At 43.0% G+C, this 14,877-nt stretch overlaps 1 long non-coding RNA gene across 6 annotated transcripts in view; it reads left to right on the top strand.

Annotated features, from left to right (window-relative positions):
• Positions 1 to 14,444, top strand: part of LOC104652327 (uncharacterized) — a 35,702-nt gene extending 21,258 nt beyond the window's left edge. For 2 of the 6 annotated variants that reach the window (XR_745656.3, XR_012516938.1), the window contains one exon: positions 509 to 14,444. This is a non-coding gene — a long non-coding RNA (uncharacterized LOC104652327). The remainder of the gene's footprint in view (positions 1 to 508) is intronic. The other 4 variants (XR_012516939.1, XR_012516940.1, XR_012516942.1 and 1 more) reach the window with 4 other exon arrangements.
• The last annotated feature ends 433 nt before the right edge of the window (positions 14,445 to 14,877 follow it).

Genomic DNA, 14,877 nt, shown 5'->3' on the forward strand with positions numbered 1-14,877 from the left:
CGGCCTTTCACTCTCAGAGAGATGGCAGCGAGGATGGGCTTTGAGTAAGGGAGCATGCCATGGTTTGGATATGGTTTGTTTGGCCCCACCAAGTCTCATGTTAAAATGTGATCCCCAGTGTTGGAGGTGGGCCCTGGTGGGAGGTTAATTTTTGTATTTTTATATTTTTAGTAGAGACAGGGTTTCACCATGTTGGTCAGGCTGGTCTCGAACTCCCGACCTTGTGATCCACCCACCCCAGCCTTCCAAAGTGCTGGGATTACAAGTGTGAGCCGCCACGCCCAGCCAAGATGCCCTTTCTATCCTGAGCCTCAAACAATGCCAGACATGCCAGATTTTGCATAAACTATCAGGTCTTTGCAGTGGCAGAGTGGAGATATGGGGTCGAGGCTGCAGTGCAGGCCAGATAATGGGGAGGGTGGGAAGGCAGGGAGGGGGCGGGGCGCTCTGTGAGAAAATCTGACCGTTTTCCCAGCATTTTCATTGTCTCTATTTCCACTCACTCCAGGTTAAGAGTCAGCTGTTTTCTGGCCTTGTCCGGGTTGTTTTCTCGGTGCCCTCGCCCCGTCTCCTGGCCTTAGCCCCTCTCAGTGGCTCTCTCAAGGCTGCTCACCTCCTGCTTGGGCGTCTTGCTCCCTGGCCTGATCAGTCGAGCAGAATGATGCCATCTGGAATTGGGCCTGGATTCTTAGGCCGGCTCAGAGTTTCCTGTAACCAAAGGCCTTAGCCTTGCAGGCTTGGAATCCGTGCATCTTAAATTCACAGTGCCCGCTGGTAACTATTCCTTGGGTAATTAGCACCTAATAAAACTTTGTGGAACAAATATAGTTGTGAGACAGAGTAGCAAATGTAAGAAGCTGCGTTTTCTCAATTTGCTGGCCAGCATAATTTCAGAAAGCCCCTGACTCTGGTGGTGTGCAGTCTCCGGAGTGATGCTTTGAAGACACAGCAGGATAGAGCACGTGGCTCCCACATCTCTTGCCTGAGTCACCGTATTCCAGGAAAGGTAAGTGACCCTAGTCTTCGCCTTTTCCTAGACATCAGGTAACATCTGGTATGGCTCATGATTACGCCTCTGTGGCCTATAATCAGACGCACTCTTACATCCAAACCCTGATGTGTTTCTGCTTTACCGTAACTTCCAAACAAGTTTGATGTGATTTTGCATAAACTATGAATAAAAACACTGCTTGAAAGGAGTCTGAGCTCTCTGAAAAACTCCTCCCAGGCTGTAGTCCTCAGTCCACAGTCCCGAGTCAGACTTCTGAATAAAACTAACTTTAATTCTCTAAAAGCTTGATTTTCCTTACTTCAGTCAACCCAATGTAAGAGCCCCAACACTTCCTTTGAACTAAGCAGAAGCATGATTTGATCAGAAAGAACTTTTGAAAGGCACTTCCTCCAACTTTCTTGCAACTCACAATTTTCTCAATAAATATTTATTGAATAAATGAACATCTCAATAAATTTATGAATAAATAGGGCACAGAAGTTTTTTCTACCAAATCCATAAAGTTTCAGAGCAAGCACTGACACTTTGCATAATGTGAACCTCATGCATTTGGAGGCAGTCTTCCCCGCTGCTGCACCATTTCATTCTTTTAGGCTCTTTCTGAGGTTGGGCCAACATGTTCTTGCTGATGAATGGCTTTTGGGGATGCCTGCCCCTTCTTCTCTAGTAAAGTACTTCAGGTATAGAGAGACGGTTGCCATAGACCCCTGTCTCCTCTTTTCTAAACGAGGCTCTTGCTCTTGACTCATGATGCGTTGCAGACCCTTCATTTCCTGGGGGATGATATCCCTGTCCATGTGGGGCCCAGAGTCAAACACAGCTCCAGTGAGTTCTGCCCAGCACAAAGCCCATGGTGTGATTAGTGATCTTAAGTAGCTACCATGTTCATGGACAGGCAGCCTATGATTCCGATAAATTTTTAGTAGCCAACATTATACAGTTGGCTCACACAAAGTAGTCAGTCAACTCCAACATCTTTTTTTAAAAAATCAATGCTTCCCCCTTGATTAAAAAGCAATACATTATGATGATAGAAGACTTATATGGAAAAGACAGTGAAAATAAAGTCACTTATTATCAGTCTGTTTGCTAATCCTGAGTTAAGCGCAGTTAACAGTTTCTTACATTTTCTTACCATCTTTGTTTTGCATGTGTATTTTTATACACTTAGTTTCATGAAGTGTCTGCCACTTTGCGTCCTGGTTTTGTTTTGCCTTTACCCGCTTCTAAAATGATTTTCACATAGATTGGCCCCGTACTCAATCAGAATCCCTGGGAAAGGATCCTGGTCATGTGATGTTTCTCTCTTTTTTTCTTTTCTTTTCTTTTTTTTAATTCCAAGGGAAATCAAACTAAATTAGAAGGCATGAATATTTTAAAAATATGTTTCCCCTTTGATTCTAGTCTACCTCCAGGGGGGAAATTCATTAATAGTATCTTATGGGCATTTATTTGGTTGTGCTTATCATCTATTTAGTTAGTAGTTGTTATTTGGTTGTAAGCATTCTTCCCACATTTGCAGATCCGATCGGCATGCTGTCTCTGCTTTCTCTGCATTACTCATGACATTGTCAGTTTGCCCAGGGCCAAGAACAGAGACCTGATGATTTCCCTCTGGCTAGCACATTGATATTAATCAACTCTGAAGAAATATTCAATCAGCAAGCTATGTTCTTAATCAGTCTGTTTTTCACCTCCCTTTTACAGCAAGATCATGTGCAACTCTATAATATAGTATTTTCTACAGAAAAAAAAGGAGTTCGTTGGATATGACTTGATCGTGATCATTTCAGTGCCTGGACACTCAGCAGAATGCTAGCCTCTCTCTAAGAAGGTCCATGTGGGATTAGACACAGGTGAGTGATTGCTAGAAGGACCAGCCACCAAGCTCCTGAGGGACAGTGAGGTTGGTCACCGGCCTCAGTCCACACCTGCCTGATCAAGCTGGGTATTCATTCCTCGGCTCAGCCAAGAATATCCGAATAGCCAAGGAAGAGGAAAGGGGTGGTGGATGCAAATTAAAGGAGAATGATTCTCTGCAATTCTTTCAATGCACTTGCAAAGATACAACTGCATTTACTCCTTATTCCTCTCTGGGATGTGTAATCCCCAGGTTATAGATGAGGACATTGCCCAGAGCAGTGGGAGGGCAGAGTCAACCAGGTTTTCTGACTGGCAGACTGGTGCTCCTCCCCTGTCTATCCTGCCTCCAACACGAGCCTCCATCTCCCTCTCTCCTCCACGAGTCTAGGGGCAACTGCCTTACTGCCTGAATCGCACGTTGCACTCCCTACCTGACTTCTCAGTAGGATGACTTACGTAACACTTTTTAAAAGCCCATTTTCCTGGTATTTATGAAGAACTGGGAGCTTGGCCATGGGCTGTGACTTTCCTTTGCTTGAGCTATCCAATATGGGATTGCCAAATCTGGGTAAATACAACTGCTTTCCCCAAATTGGCAGGAGCAAGTCAGAACCTTGTGTCTCTTTACCCTTCCTTTTTCATAGGGTATGAGGGCGAAAAGTCTTAATCGTGCTGAATTTCTAATAGATAAACATTTAACAGAAAAGAGCACTGGCTGAAAGGCAGTGCAAAGTTCTGCCTGGTCAGCAGCCTTCACCTTTGTCCCTGTACCAGCCCCCTTAACTATCTCCAATCTGCAGGCTCAACCCCCATCTCACCTCTGGACCAACCCTGTCCATGGGCCTACCGAGGTTGGCCCAATACACTGACACCCTGTTCTGTTGCCTTGCCCCTCCCCCCTGAGCCCCGTCTTTGACATAATCATGAGGTTCCGGCCCTAAATTCTTAAACTTGAATATCCATTTATGTCTCTTGCCAACCACTCCAGTCCCTGTGGGGGTGACCTTCTGACTTTTTTAGTGCTGGACACTGTCCCAGGGGCAGAAGGCCTGTTCCCAAAAATGGGGCCCAGTGTCTGCGGCCTGGGTGCCAGACGCCACCTGCCCCGACAATATGACATCGCCCGCTCCCAGCTTCCTTTCCTGGGTTCCAGCAGAAGTCGATTACATCACCTCTTTCTGCAGCCACAACGTCCAAAGATTTCATTCTGTTTCTCAGGCTTCACTGCTCTTGACAAAGGCCTCTCTATGTGTCCCCCAGATGCCTTATCTGAGTTCCGACCTGCAGTCTGGCCCACCCATCTGAAGGATAACCAGGGAACCAGGGCATGCTAGCCATGTCCCAAGACGGGAGAAGGCAGAGAACCAGTTCTAGGCCTGGCTCTTCTACCAACTGTCTGAGTGAACTAGGGCAAGTCACGGGGCCTCCTGAAGTCTCCTTCCCCAACCTCAGAACAAGTGTGCATACCACTGAGGGCAAGTGGGGGTGGAGGGTGGACCTAGAAACACACTAGAGCATCTGTGGTTTGAGGATTCCTTTAAACTCATTTATGCGATGGGTAAGAAGGAAGGCCTTCTTTCTCTAAACACACTTGCACACCCTTGACCTGTGTCCGATTCTGGTGTGTCTCACACTGAACAAAGAAGCTTGGTTGCCACGGGCTGCCAGCCAAGACCCTCCCGGGGGAACCTCAGGTCCAAGAGAAGGGAAGCAGCTCTAGGGAATGGGTGCTCGTTTTTACCCCAGAAAAATCAATGACTCTTTCTACGCTTCTGGGTCCTGGCCTGTCAAATGTAGAAGCCAAGAAAACTCACCTTGCAATGTTGTCACAGGGTGAACTGAGACAGAAGCACTTTGCGAAGAGGAAACTACCGTCACAATGTCACTATTGTTGTCATTAGCTAACTGGAGTTCAGGATATAACAACAACAGATGGTTTCTGCTTCCTTCTGAGGAGATTACAATCTCGGAAGCACATGCACGATATTCACATGAAAATAGTTTAAAGGTAACTACTCCTGAAGAACAACATCATCCAAAACGTGCCTAATCTAAGTCTAATTTTCCTGTAGAGAATCACAAGACAGAAAGGGAATATGTTCTCAGAGTGCGGAAGTCTGTATTCGTGGCACATTTGCTTTAAAGATGCTTCAGAAAAAGTCCTAGCACAATCTCTTTTATTATTTTGCAGTCTTTCTCCTAAATTAATGGCACTGTGGCTCACGGCCAGTGACAGGCCTTCTTCATCTAGCACATCTAATGTCCCTTCATACTACAGTTGCCCCTCGGTATCCAGGGCTTTCACATTCTCAGAATCAACTAACCATTGGATGGAAGGTATTTAAAAAGCAAACAAAAAAAAGATGGTTTTGTCTGTACTGAACATGTACAGACTTTTTCTTGCCATTATTCCCTAAACCAAACAGTATAACACCTATTTACCTAGGATTTATATTGAATTAGGTATTATAATTAATTTAGAGGTGATTTAAAGTATGTGGGAAGGGGCCAGGTGCAGTGGCTCACGCCTGTAACTCCAGCATTTTTGGAAGGCCAAGGTGGGTGGATCACTTGAGTTCAGAAGTTCAAGACCAGTCCGGCTAACACGGTGAAACCCATCTCTACTTAAAAAAAAAAAAAAAAAAAAATAGCTGGGTGTGGTGTTGGGTGCCTGTAATCCCAGCTACTCGGGATGCTGAGGCAGGAGAATCCCTTGAACATGGGAGGCGGAGGTTGCAGTGAGCTGAGACTTCACACTCCAGCCTGGGCAACAAAGCGAGATTCTGTCAAAAAAAAAAAAAAAAAAAAAAAAAAAAAACCTGTACAGGAAGATGTGAGTAGGTTCTATGCAAATCCTAGGCCATGGTGTTTCAGTTACTTGAACATCTGCAGATTTTGTTATGGGAGGTGCCGGGAATCTTGAACCATTCCCCTATGGAAACTGAATGAAGTATAATTTACAGCATATTTTCAGTGCCACTATTGTATAATAGCTTACATGATATTTCATAGGATAGAAAAGATGTTAAATTATTAATTCAATTAATTTAAAAAAAAACCAGCCCTATAGTCACAAAAATCACTCAGGAGAACGTCTGCTCTGCTTCACGGTACAACTCCTCGTCACACAGGCCAGTGCCCATGGCAGTTTCCCTGTGGAGGTTTCTGTTTACCGTAATGTTGGTGCAGCCACCAGCCCAGGTCTAAACACGGTGTAAATTTCACTGGCTGTGCTCTGGATTTGTTATGCCATTCTGGATAAATCATGCAAATTTGGAGGAATTTGCACTATTTCAAATGTTATTCATTCTGAAATTGAGCAATCTCCAGCAGTATTTTATTGCTATTTTACATAGCATTATTGAAAATTTGCATAATTCAGATTTGCATGAAATGTGAGTGTGTGGTTCAAATGACAGCATCTTAACAAAGCAAACAGCGTTCACAGGACCTCCGTATCAGTGGAATAAAGGTGGGAGCAACTGACTTGCAGGGGGCTGACTAATGGGGGAAGCACTTTTTGAAGAATGAATGTTTTGAATATGTTGAATAAAAATACATGTTGAGCATGTTTGAATAGAGAGGGATCTGGAATGTGCTGAATAGAAGACATATTCTAATTACTATAATATACCAATTCTTTGGTACCGCTGGAAATTGCTCAGTTTCAGAATCAATAGTTCTGATTGTTGCACTTCAAAAGGACCTTGGATCACTGCTTTTTTGAAAAGCCCTGCCATTATTATCATTTGGGTTTCACTCAGAGGCATGATAAGCACCCAGGGTGGGGAACGAAGACACTCTCAAAGAGTAAGGAATTCTGCCTGAAATTCCTCAGGGCCCCAGAGTTTAGATCTACTTTGTCAAGCACAGCACATGAATTATGCAATATTTTTTGATAACTAAAAGTAACCATTAATATCTGCCTGAAAGAAGCCTGACCTGGGAGTTTTATCTTTGGTTGCCATAGGATACATTAAATCCTTTTTGGTGTTTGTTTGAATAATGGAACAGTCAGTTTAGGTTGCTTAGCTGAACACGGAGAATATTTTTATCCTGAAAGGGCAATTAGAAATCCTGACTTTAAAACAAAGGCAGAATTCCTCCTCTGCTTGGATTAGCACATTAATCAGCTAATAAACAAATATTTATTAAGTTCCTGCAATGAAACCTTTGACTCTCCTGTTTAATAACTCTTGACAAATTCTCTAATATCCTGTCAAAGAAAATATTTTCTCTAACAAATCATTTTAAAACATATTTATTTTTCCATTTTATCTTTGGACTAACTAAATGTGTTTCATTTTTTTACCCCATAGAGATGGGTTATTCAATTCTATGTCTCTTTCCAGTTCTAAGTTACAAAGCCTTCGGTCAGCAAAACAAATTTATTTTTCCATGTTGAAAATGATAGACTCATAGGATGAGATCACATAGCCAGGTGGTTTCCAAATCTGATTTGTGCATCACAATCACATGGAGAACCTATCTCTATATAAGCAAATCCTAGCTGATTTGTCATTAGTGAAGTTTTCATTTTGGAGACCACTGACTTCATTTTACAGATGCAGAAATTGAAGGTAACACAATTTGTGGCAGAGTCGGCCAAGAGACCCCAAGTCTCTTTCTAGCTCACAGTCCTGTTTTCATTCTACTGAACCTTCCATTACATACAACAACTTCCAGGATTAAAGGGATAAATATCTCTCAGTGAAATTTTAACCGGACTTTTGGACATATCTCTTCTATTTGTTTCTCCTGGAATTCTGCTCTCTATGAGTCAGGTTCCTTAACAGCAAGAATGTTTATGAAAAGTGACCAACAGCACAAAAGCCTGTACTAAGTGCTGTTCAGAACAAACTTCAGAGACCCAGTTTCATTAATTAGGAGTTTATTTACTCAGCATTTACCGAAGGCTCACTCTGTGCACACTCTTTGCTAGGTTTTCTGGGGATATGAGAATTTTAAATAGATGTGTTTCAAAGGAACCTGCAGTCTAATCGAAGAGAGAGGATCCAAACATACAAGAAGGTAACTTAACCAATTTGTGTAATAATAGCTCTTGTCTTGGGGTATTTTAGTTAAAGTAGCTGCTGTAACCCAAAAACTCCCAAATGTGTAATCAAAATTCCTGATGGTTGGGTGGTTTTCCTCCAGGTAGTGACTCAGGGCTCCAGTCTCTTTCCATCTTTTAGCCCTCCCGTCTTCAACAAGTGGTTTCCATTCCCATTTTTTTCATTCAAGTTGACAGAAGGGACACAGCAGTGCGGATTCACCTTCTTGGGGAGGTGAATCGTCTTCTTTCTTTTCTTTCACATTCTATTGGCCAGAATTCAGTCACATGGCCACACTTAACTGCAGGAGGTGAGAGTACAAGGTGCTGTCCTCCTGGAAGAGAAAACAGAAATAGAAGAGAAACGAATTAGCTACCTCACAAAGGGCTTTGGTTTTCTTATCAGTGAAAGAGATCCTTGTGAATGCCCTAACATTCTCTTCTAGGTAGGGCTTCCCTTGGGCCCCAGAGGACCCCATCTGGAGATTATTGTGGGTGAAAGGAAATCATTCTCGAGGTGATAGTAGGTTAAAGGAAAGAGTTGTGCAAAGACGTGCCACAGAGCAGGCACGGGGAGCCTAAGGCCAGTGTTCAACTGGAATGACAGTGATATGGAGGATCACGGTGGTGAAATGGAACGGTGAAATGACGGTGATGAAATGGAACCAAGGCTATAGACGTTCGCTGGTACTGCCTTGTGGTGGCCTTGCATGCGGGGCTAAGGAATTTTACCAACATTTTAGGATAAAACCAAAACTCATTTAGACTTTATAAAGTTGGACAAGGGCTTTTTAAGACCCAGCCCCGGTTTGCTGTTCTCTGGGCACTGTTGAGTTCCTAGCATTGACTCCTGGCTTTCTCGGAAGACAGCAGCAGTGAAGCTGGCAGCTGGAACATGTCTCTGTCCTCTCCGGCTACCCCAGGCGACTGTGTCTGCACATGGCTGTTGTTGGCCTCTGGGTGGGTTTTTGATGACTGGTTGACTGTGCTGTGAGATGGTTAGAGTCCATCAAGGTGCTTGCTTCATGGTCCTCTCCTCACTGAATCAGCTCTAAGGTGACCCTCTGTCTGGGATCCTCATTAACCACTAGGAAGCTCCCAGCTGAGTTTCCCATCCAACCTTGGTCATCTGCAGGGCCTTACAGCAGGCGTTTTATGCGCTAATTTCCCCTGGCCTCCTTTTCTTCTGGTTTATTTTTAATATCTTGCTACAGTATAAAATTTGATAAGCCAATATTTGTAAATGTAACAAATAAAAACAAACAAATGCTAGTATACCATCTTTGAAGCCTGTTCTAATGAAGTAATATGCATAAGTAAATACATAAAATTAAACTATATGGCTATTGAATCCAAAGAGAACACAGCAACTTTGCCAGCCTGTCTGCTCATGATGTTTTTTGTTATTGTTGTTGTTGTTCGTTTGTTTTTTTTTTGTTTTTTTTTTGAGACGGAGTTTCGCTCTTGTTACCCAGGCTGGAGTGCAATGGCACGATCTCGGCTCACCGCAACCTCCGCCTCCTGGGTTCAGGCAATTCTCCTGCCTCAGCCTCCTGAGTAGCTGAGATTACAGGCACGTGCCACCATGCCCAGCTAATTTTTTGTATTTTTAGTAGAGACGGGGTTTCACCATGTTGACCAGGATGGTCTCGATCTCTCGACCTCGAGATCCACCCGCCTCGGCCTCCCAAAGTGCTGGGATTACAGGCTTGAGCCACCGCGCCCGGCTGTTGTTTGTTTTGAGACAGAGCCTCACTCTGTCACCCAGGCTGGAATGCAGTGGCATGATCTCAGCTCACTGCAACCTCCACTCCCCTGGATCAAGTGATTCCCCTGCCTCAGCCTCTGGAGTAACTGGGACAACAGACACACGCCACCACACTTGGCTAATTTTTTATATTTTTAGTAGAGATGGGATTTCACCATATTGGCAAGGCTGGTCTCAAACTCCTGACCTTGTGATCCGCCCACCTCTGCCTTCCAAAGTGCTGGGATTACAAGTGTGAGCCACCTCGCCCGGCCTCCCATGATGTTTTTTAATCCAAATGAACCAGTAGCTGAGTAGGAACACGAGATTCCTTTCCTGGACTGTGTGTTGACTGCCCTCCTATGCATCCCCATGCTATGGAACCACAAGGGATGGAGGTCTTAAATGGGTTCCCCTTTGTGGCCAGGCAATAGGACCCAGCCTTACCAACAGAATTACCATTAACACACACACACAAAAGTCTTCTTTTTTTGTGAGATGGGAAGGGGCAGAGAGAAGATCATTTACAAAACAGATTAAGCACAGAAAAGCCTGTTTTGTTTTCTCTGAGACGGAGTCTTGCTCTGTCACCAGGCTGTAGTGCAGTGGCATGATCTCGGCTCACAGGATCCTCTACCGCCCAGGTTCAAGCCATTCCCCTGCCTCAGCCTCCTGAGTAGCTGGGACTACAGGCATGCACCACCATGCCCGGCTAATTTTTTTGTATTTTAGTAGAGATGGGGTTTCATCATGTTGGCCGGGATGGTCTTGATCTCCTGACCTTGTGATCCACCCTCCTCGGCCTCCCAAAGTGCTGAAATTACAGGCATGAGCCACTGCACTGGGCCAGAAAAGCCTGTTTTTAAAAATAATGTCATAATAGAGTTTTTCCCTGCAAGTGTCTGCACAGCTACTCTCGCTAATATGGTAACAAGACTTCTCCCTTTCTTTCCTGTCACTAGGTCATGCAGACAATCAGGGAGTAGATATTTTCTGAGGACTCTTTTTGGCTCTTTCATGGGATCCTCATGGTTCTGACATGAGTCACCACCGAGAGATGAAGGAAAGGAGATGACACGACATCTCTGGCCAGATGGAGTAGTGCTGGATGTACGCGTGCACACCGACCTGTTACATTCAGTTTTCACATGCATACTGCTCTCCTCTGATTATGCCAATAATGTATGCTTACTGTGAAAAAAAAAAAAAACATGAAAAATTTAGAAAAGACAAAAACTATTGCTCACCCCATCTCCCAGAGACAAACTATACTTAATACATCTCTTTCCTGCTTTTATATATATATACATGTATCTCATGACAATGCACTATAATTTCCTGCATATATATGTATATATACACACATAGATGCAGGAGAGTGATGTATTAAGATGTATTACAAATATATGACATTATATATGTCTTTTGTCATCTTTTTTTTGTATTCAATATGATATCATGAGATTTTGCCCATCTCACTGAAAAATCTTTTTTTTTTTAAGAGAAAAAGAATAATAAGAAAAAGAATAAAGAAGAGGAAGAAAGAGAAAGAGGAAGAGGGAGAGAGAATGGGGGTATTGCTTTGTTGCCCGGGCTAGAATGCAGTCTAAATATGGGTATGCCTATAATTGTCCTTAATAATGGAGACATGAAAGAAAATGAGGGAAGAGAGTAACAAACAAGGAGTCAACCAACATTTCGTTTAAACTTCTAAGTTGATATGATGTGGTACTGATAAGAGTGTAGATTTTGTGTAAAGTGGAGAGCTCTATAAATGTTAATTACGTCCACTTGTTCCAGATCTGAGTTCAAGTCCTGGACAGAGTTGTTAATTTTCTGTCTCATTGATCTGTCTAATATTAATGTTGAAGTCTCCCACTATTATTGTGTGGGAGTCTAAGTCTCTTTATAAGTCTTGTATGTCTGGGTATTCCTGTATTGGGTGCGTATATATTTAGGACCTTTAACTCTTCTTGTTGTTGCATTGATTCTTTTATCATTATATAATGTCCTTCTTTGCTTCTTTTGATCTTTGTTGCTTTAAATACTATTTTATCAGAGCCAAAAATTGTAACTTCTGCTTTTTATTTATTTATTTTTGCTCTCTGGTTGGTTGGTAAGTCTCTCTCCATCCCTTGTTTTGAGTCTTTGTGTATCCTTGAATGTGAGATGGGTCTGGATGCAGCATACAGTTTTAGTTTTTTGTCCAAATTGCCTGTCTGTCTTTGAATTGGGGAATTTAGTCAATTTAAATTTAGAATTAATAATGATATATGTGAGTTTAATACTGCGATTTAATATTAGCTGGCTATTTTGCCCATTAGTTGATGTAAATTCTTCATTATATTGATGTTCTTTACTTTTTGGTATTTTTTAGAAAGGCTGATACTGTTTGTTCCTTTCTATGTGTAGTGGTTCTTTCAGAAGCTCTTGTAAAGCAGGCCTGGTGGTGATGAATTCTCTGAGTGCTTTCTTGTTCACAAAAAACTTTATTTTTCCTTCACTTATAAAGCTTAGTTTGGCTGGATGTGAAATTCTTGGTTGAAAGTTCTTTTCTTTAAGGATGTTGAATATTGGTTCCCACTCTCTTCTGGCTTGTAGGGTTTCTGCTGAGAGATCTGCTGTAAGTCTGATAGGCTTCCCTTTGTGGGTAACCTGACCTTTCTCTCTGGCTGCCCTTAGTATTTTCTCCTTCATTTCAACCCTGGTGTATCTGACGATTATGTGCCTTGGAGTTGCTCTTCTTGAGGAATATCTTTGTGGTGTTCTCTGTATTACCTGGAGTTGAATATTATCCTGCCTTACTAAGTTGGGAAAATTTTCCTGAATAATATCCTGAAGCATATTTTCCAGCTTGGATTCATTCTCTTCGTCACATTCAGGTACACCTATCAAACGTAGGTTAGGTCTTTTCACATAGTCCCATATTTCTTGGAGACTTTGCTTGTTCCTTTTTATCCTTTTTTCTCTAATCTTGTCTTCTCGTTTTATTTCATTGAGTTGGTCTTCGACCTCTAATATCCTTTCTTCTGCTTGATCAATTCGGCTGTTAAAACTTGTGCATACTTCACGTAGTTCTCGTATTGTGTTTTTCAGCTCCATCAATTCACTTATTTTCCTCTCTAAATTTTGTATTCTTGTTAACATTTCGTCAAACCTTTTTTCAAAGTTCTTAGTTTCTTTAGATTGTGTTAGAACAAGTTCTTTTAATTCACAGAAGTTTCTTATTATCCACGTTTTGAAGCCTGCTTCTGTAATTGGAACACACTCGTTCTCCATCAAGCCTTGTTTCGTTGCTGATGAGGAACTGGGATCCCCTGCTGAGGAAGAGGCGTTTTGATCTTGGGTATTCTCAGTCTTTTTTGACTGTTTTCTTCCCTTCGTTGTAGATTTATCCATCTGTGGTCTTTATAATTACCGTCTTTGTAATTGGGTTTCTGAGTGGACGTCCAACTTATTGATTCTCAGCGCCGAAATCTGAGCAACCCACTGCACCGACTAAACCAGCGGTGTTAAGATTGATGGTGCTTTTCTGACTCTGCACCAAGAACTGACATTCTGAGGCACCGGCAAAACCGCCTCGCCGGTCACAAGAGTCACGCTGGCAACCCGTGGGGCTCCTCCGCTGGGAATCTCCTGATGCGTGAGCAACAAGAATTCATGTGAAGGTGTGGCGTCCTCTCGTTCTTTGCATTTTCACTGGGAGCTACAATCCCGAGCTGCTAGTGATCAGCCATCTTGGATCTCTCTCTGAAAAATCTTCAAGAACATTACGTATTGGTAAAAGCTACTATAAGCCGGGTGTGGTGGTGCATGCCTGTAGTCCTAGCTACTCAGGAGGCTGAGGCAGGAGAATGGCTTGAACCTGGGAGGCGGAGGTTGTGGTGAGCCGAGATTGTACCACTGCACTCCAGCCTGGACGAGAGAGCAAGACTCCATCTCAGAAAAAAAAAAAAAAAAAAAAAAAAAAAAAAGCTCATATGAATGGACAAAGACTCCCCAGCCATCTCATGTTGTTGACCATTTCAGTTGTTTCTGGTTTTACATGCAACAGGAGACAGCGTAGTGTAGGTAGCTAAGCTTCTGCAGCACACCTAAAGAAAGCATATTCCTGGGTGCCCTGCTCTGATCCCCTTGGGGAAACACTGAGGATGGATTTGATTTCAAATATTGTAAATCAGGCCAGGCCCGGTGGCTCATGCCCGTAATCCCAGCACTTTGGGAGGCTGAGGCAAGTGGATCACTTGAGATCAGGAGTTTGAGACCAGCCTGGTTAACACGGCGAAACCTTGTCTCTACTAAAAATATAAAAATTCCCCAGGCATGATGGTGTGCCCCTGTAGTTCCAGTTACTCGGGAGGCCGAGGCACAAGAATGAATCCCTTAAACCCTTGGAGGTGGAGGTTGCTGTGAGCTGAGATCGTGCCATCGCATTCCAGCCTGAGCAACAGAGAAAGACCCTGATGCAAAAAAAATAAAAATAAAAAATAAAAAATAAAAAATAAAAAATAAAAAATAAAAAAAAGCCAGCGCCAGCATGGGTATCTATTCATGTATGGCAGTGAGCCCATTCTCTGTTAGATAGTGTCTACATATAATGGAATACTATTCAACCTTAGAAAGGAATGCCATTTGCACATAGTCTATACCAGGAATGAGCCTTGAAAACATGCTATGTGAAATAAGTCACATACAAAAGGAAACACATTATATGATTCCATTTATCTGAGATTCCTAGAGTTGCCAAATTCAAAGAGATAGAAAGTAAAGCAGAGGTTGCCAGGGGCTGCGGGGGTTTGGGGGAAAGGGGAGTTATTGCTTAATGGGTGCAGAGTTTGTGTTCAGAATGATGACAATGCTCTGGAGATCGATGGGGCGGGTGATGGTTGCATAACACCGTGAATGTGCTCACTGCCACTGAATAGTACACTTGGAAATGGTTAAAACGGTAGCTCTTCTGGACATCTTACCACAGTTTTAAGAAAGCCAAAATAAGGCAGAATTACAGCCAGGAGGGTAAATACTAAGGTTCCTTCTGCCCAAAGGCTTGGTCCTCCTGGAGGTTCCAGATGACTCATCCTCCTTGTGGGGGACACCCAGAGACTCTTTCCACCCTCTGAACCTGGCCTTCTCATTCTCTGATTTTCATCCAGGCTCCCCCATTCCAGCACAGCTTCCATTTCCTCAGGCGTCTCTGTTCAT

Source organism: Saimiri boliviensis, chromosome 3 (assembly GCF_048565385.1).
Source record: "Saimiri boliviensis isolate mSaiBol1 chromosome 3, mSaiBol1.pri, whole genome shotgun sequence".
Taxonomy (NCBI): Eukaryota; Metazoa; Chordata; class Mammalia; order Primates; family Cebidae; genus Saimiri; species Saimiri boliviensis.